At 37.6% G+C, this 5,882-nt stretch overlaps 1 pseudogene; it reads right to left on the bottom strand.

Moving 5' to 3' along the window:
- Window positions 1-18: 18 nt before the first annotated feature.
- Window positions 19-522, bottom strand: LOC108543656 (60S ribosomal protein L21 pseudogene; annotated as a pseudogene).
- Between the last annotated feature and the right edge of the window lie 5,360 nt (window positions 523-5,882).

The raw sequence follows: 5,882 nt of genomic DNA, 5'->3' as shown, positions 1-5,882 counted from the left end.
TTTTTTTTTTAACACCTATTATGCCATGAATTCATAGGGAATAGGTTCCAGCAGCTCAGGCTCCTTCCCATTGGTTCTCACAAAGTGTGCTTCTCTGGGTGGAGCAGGCTGGCGCTTCAGCTGAACCCAGGTACCTTTCTCTTTGGCTTCTTTCTTTTTCTGATCATTTTCCTTCACGCGTTTCAGGAAGCTATCTCGGCTCTTAGAGTGCTTAATGTGCTCAATACGCACATTAATTCTCTTGGCAAGAATCTTGCCCTTAACTTGTTTGTTTACAACAATGCCAACAGCATGCTGGGGAACACTGTAGACTCTTCCAGTTTTGCCATGGTAACACTTGTGGGGCATTCCTTTTGAACAGTACCCATTCCCTTGATGTCTACGATATCACCTTTCTTATAGATTCGCATATACGTGGCCAAAGGAACAACTCCATGTTTTCTAAAAGGCCTAGAGAACATATATTGGGTGCCTCTCCTCTTTCCCTTTGTGTTCCTCATTTTGGCGAATTACTGGAAGATGGCGGTTCTGGCTGAAAGGCGAACACCTTTACATTTAGTTACTCTTGGTGGTTGCTCCATTCACTTTAGAAAGTGTAATCGGTCGCTTTGTTGGATATTGGAGAAAAGACATTCTGTACTCTGTTTTCACTCTGCTCATTTTCCTAAAAAATCCTCTCAAATCTTTTTAACTTCGGTTAATTATCAAAACACAAAATACACGCTTGTATAATGCATTTATAGTTTTCATATGAGAAAGTGGTTTTCTGTGAATATTATCTCTTCTAAAATGATTTTAATGGATGAATGCCTCTGTCTGAGGCAGTGGCTGACCCTTTTTGGAATGTGATTTATAAGCTTGTATTTCACTGAACTTCTTAAATGACATTTCACACTATTGACCATTTCTCCTGTGAAACTCTATTTGTTGGCTTCTACTAAACGTTTCTGAGTCAATTTTGATCTTTCTTGTTCCTTCTGGGTTTCTTCACGAGAACCTCTTCCTTTGTCTAGCCTTTAAACTCTGTTTTACCCAGAGGTTTGTCCTGGCACACTGCCTTTTTCAGAAAATATGTACTACTGGCATAATCTAATATATTACATATGGGAATAAAAAGAGATCAGTAGGTGAGGGGGAAGTTAGATGCTTAGGTGTAGTCATGTTGAATTTAAGGTACCTATGACATTTTAAAGGAGAGACTGTACTATAGGCCTTTAGAGATATGAGTCAGGATTAAACAGGAAGTCTATGCTAGAAATTTAGATACAGAAATAGCCTAGGAGCCAACTGAATATCAAAGCTAGCCTTCTTATCTACTGTGTATCTTCATTTTTTTTTTTTTTTTTTGAGATGGAGTCTCTGTTGCCCAGGCTGAAGTGCAGTGGCATGATCTTGGCTCATTGCAATCTCTGCCTCCTGGGTTCAAGCGATTCTCCTGCCTCAACCTCCCAAGTAGCTGGAACTACAGGTCCACACCACCATGCCTGGCTAATTTTTGTATTCTTAGTAGGGACGGGATTTCACCTTGTTAGCTGGGATGGTCTCAATCTCCTGACCTCGTGATCCACCTGCCTGGGCCTCCCACAGTGTTGAGATTACAGGCGTGAGCCATTGTGTTGGTCTGTTCATTCATTTAATGTCAGAGCTCTAGGACTATAACCCAGCACCTACTACACAGTCATCTGAAAGTCCCAGACAAACTCAAATACAGACATATCTCAATAATATCCCAAACTTTATTGGTCATTCTCCTCTTTCCTGCCTTCTCTACTTTCTGTATTTGTATTCCTCTATTTAGGAAATCATATCACTCTAAGCCCTTTGACCTAAGTTTCTTGGGAGTCGTCTTAGACTTCCTTCTTTTCTTCATCATCTATAATTTGTCAATGGTCAAGAATTATAGATTCTACCTACTGAATAGTATCGTGTTTTAATCCATCCACTGTGTTTTGGTTACAATACTTTCTGCGGCAAGTAATAGCAAACCTGACTAAAAGCTGCTTAGATATCAAGGACTCTTGTCATTACGCATAAAAAAGATTCTGGAGTTAGGTTGTTTCTAGGGTTACTTCAGCAGTTGAAACTATTAGAACTCTGGGATGGCTTTTCTACAGCTTCTTTGATCTTCTGCTTCAGCAGTGTAGCAATGTAGCAACAAGGATCACCGTCTTCCTTAACAAAATCCAGAAGCCAAAAGGATAGGGTTCTTTCTCAAATTCCTCAAGGTTCTTTCTCAAATTCCTCAATTTTCATATCAGGGTGGAAAATCTTTCCTAGGGATACCCTTCCTCCCACTACCATCAGGCAGCCTCTCCGCAGGTTCCTTGGTAAGGACTGGGTCTCACAGTCACTCAGACTCTTTGTCTATCTGGCTTTCTAGGCTTCCTCAGTGGAGGCAGGCTGTGCCAGGAAGGAAGCAGAATGGGAAAATGTCTGTCTGTCATTTCTCCACTTTCCCTCCAAGTTTCTTTGCTGTTGCAGGACTGAAGACTTTTATGTCTGGCCTAAACTAATAAACTCTTGAATTATCTCCGTGCTGCCCCATCACCAACAAAGTGTACTGGAGTGAGCTTTCCAAAACACATCACAAATATTGACAAAAATGTTATTCCTTTTAATTTTCTATTTCAACCATTTTCATATTTGATAAAGAATTTTTAAATAAGTGAAATCCACATTAATTCATTAGGAAAGAGAAATTCAGAGACTGAACCCACAGTTAAGGATGTCATCTAAAAATATGAATAAGAAGCTACAACTTTTGAGAGTCTGAGGGATGATGGAAGAAGCATTGCTTGGAATAGCATCTCTTTTCCTTGGTCAACAGAAAATGTACAGGTGGGCTGCTCACTCCTGGGACACTGAAGGCGTGACTGCCTCCCAGATTTTTGAACATAAATCTAGTCACTATATTTTACAAGCAAATAATGCAGACACCTAATATATTTTCATGATGGGTACATCTGAGAAGTTGCAAATTATATTTTTAATAAAATCATAAATTCACAGAGGAATTTGTGCTTTAAAGTAACATTACTTTGATTCTTTTATTTAAAAAAGAATCTCTTGTAATGTAAACAAGCTCAGATTCAAGAAAAATTGCTTTCTGAAATCAAGGAACATCTGGATTATATATTCTTAATAGAAATTCAATAAAATATAGAAATGTGACAAGCATGCTTTTATGCAAATAAAGAAGCTTGCAAAATAACATGAACATTTTTGTCTGAGAATCTCTTGAAAAAATTATGATAGCCTTTTTTTTGCACTTTTATGTCATGAAGAGGTCATTTCAGCATCATACTTTATTTAGAGACTTAAAATTATTCTTGAGTTATTTTATGTATGGAAACTAAAAATAATGTTAATGGCATAGTTAGAATATTTATGCATGGCTGATAATATTTTGGAGTGAATACACATGATTACATCTGTATATAATATTAGTAGGAAATTTTTTTTTTACAGAAATAGGATCATAATGTTCACATTGTTCTACATCTTGCTTTTTCACTGACAATATATCATGAATATTTGATTACATTTTCTACTATATTATAGAACATGTTAACTTTTTGCAGAAAATTAATTTTTTGGTTGTGTCTTAAGGTTAATATTAAAATTAATATTCTTTCCTAAAGCATCCACACTAACAACTATGCAAAGACTAACAGTGGGAGTAACTCTTTTGGGCTTTTAAATATATTTTATAAAGCTGAAGTATATAATTTATGTTATAAATGTATCCAGAATGGAAAAGGGGCAAGTGTGGGCAGTGTAGGAAAAGAAATCAAGGAAGAGGCTGTTCCTTCCTCATTCAGTGACTGATGCCTTCCTCTTTCCTCCCAAACTCTCAGTTTCAACCTTGCAGTCAGTGCTTGTGATGGCTGGGAAAGGTCCACAAAGGCAGACTGGACACTCAGGCTCACATCTCAGATATGGCTTGTGGGTGTTGTTATCCTCTCTGGAGCCTGGCTCAGGGGAGAACAGGTAAAGAAAGCCGTCCGAGACACAGCTTGGCTCATAGTAAACACTCAATAAATAAATAAATACATATTATTATTATTTTTGAGGATGTTCTGGCCCTAGAATCTTACCATATATAAACCTGGGGCCCACATCCAAATATTCTAATTGTATTAATTTGGGTAGGGGCCCAGGCATCAGTGTTTGCTTCTAATATGCCTCCAACGTTGAGAAACAGCGATCTCTGAAACAGGACATCCCATGAGCTAGCTTTCACTGCATACTTACTTGGTTGCCAGGCAGTGTTCTTCACGATTCACACACTCCTTCAGTTCTCAGAGCAATCTGCCATAGGGTTTATTATCCTCACTATTATGATGATGAGGAAACTGAAGCACAGAGAGAGTAAGTAGCTTGCCCAATGTCACATAGCTGGCAAATTCCTGAGTTAGGATTTGAAGCCCAAATTGGAGCATTCAGTAAAATCCAGCAACGAGAGAAGAATGCTGAAAGCTTCCTCACATTTTCAACTATAGGAAGAACTTGGAGTCATTAGATTGAATGACCAGTTAATGGTCAGTAAGGAGACTGAAGGCTAGAGAGAAACAGATGCTGCCATGTATCAAGATCTTGTTAGCTTAAGAGGCAAAACTTCAGCCTTCACTCTAACTGGGTTGTGAGTTAAAGAGAGCTCTGTAACTCTCTGACATAGCTGCAGTTTCAGATTTTGCAGTCTGCTAAGTACCCAAGTGAGTAAAAGAGAATGTGCTTACCAGAGTGTTAGACATATGAGTTTGTCTAAAGTGCTTATTATTTTAAATTTCCCCAAGTCAACTTTCCTTGAGTTGACTATTGTTTATAGTCACTGCTTTAATTTTTTAATGAAAACATTAGTTTAGATAGGAAGTCTTTAAACTTTTAGTTCATGTCTAGGCTAACTCTTGACAATGCTACCAAATAATATAGTTGCCTCAAATTACAGGTGTTTCCTATAGAGTATGTCACATAAGTCATAGATATTTAAATTTTCACAATAGTGACAGAAGAGTCACCATTGAATTCTGACATTTCCCAACCCATTAACTTAGCCAACAGAAATGAGTTTGTGGCGGGGGTGGGGAGTATACTAAACCTTAGGGAAGACTACAGAGAGGGTACGTTTTAGGAGACGGTGTCCTTTCAGGACAGGTAAAGCTAAGGGGGAACCTTGAAGAATGAGAGGGGAAGAAATCCCTAAAGTTGGAAGATACCACCAAGACTGCAAGTGCTAGCCAAACAGGGTGTGGCAGGGAAATACGGTAATACATTTCCTCTGCTTCAGCAGTTTGTATGCTTAACCAGTAAGTATTGTTGTGGGTTTTCCATGATGTGTAATCACTAGAACCTTAGACATGATTGAGCTTTGTAAACACTAACTGCTCAAAGCTTACTGAATAATTCGTGCGAAACTCTAATTTTCTTATTTGAGAAGTACTGTAAATTAGGAAGAGTGAAGTGATGAGAAACTAAATGAAACCCAAGTCCCTCAGTTATTTTACATTCATTTATTGATGATTTCAGTCCCTCAAAACTGTGATGCCTATTATTCAGTCTTCTAAAATTTGACAATTCCCTGGTCTAGTGTGAACTACTCAAACACTCGAGTTATTGAGAGTATACCTGAAACCACAACTGGACATAGATTTCACCATATAAGTTGCAGAAATGTTAAATGCCTTTATGAGTCTGTGAAAGCAGAAGTTGGATGTTCTGAAAATTTTAAGCCATTTGTTATGACTTCAAGTGTATTTGAATATTGAATATATTTTACTCACTATCCTTAAATTAGAAAAATTTTTGAAAGCTGAATTTCTTAATTTGTGTTATTTTCCTAGGAATTATTTCTGTTTTGAAAGCAAAATGCCAACTTGAGAAAA

The sequence above is a fragment of the Rhinopithecus bieti genome, unplaced genomic scaffold, assembly GCF_001698545.2.
Source record: "Rhinopithecus bieti isolate Rb0 unplaced genomic scaffold, ASM169854v2 scaffold_23748, whole genome shotgun sequence".
In the NCBI taxonomy this organism is placed as follows: Eukaryota; Metazoa; Chordata; class Mammalia; order Primates; family Cercopithecidae; genus Rhinopithecus; species Rhinopithecus bieti.
The sequence above is the reverse complement of the archived record's forward strand: the minus strand, read 5'-3'. Positions and strand labels throughout refer to the sequence as shown.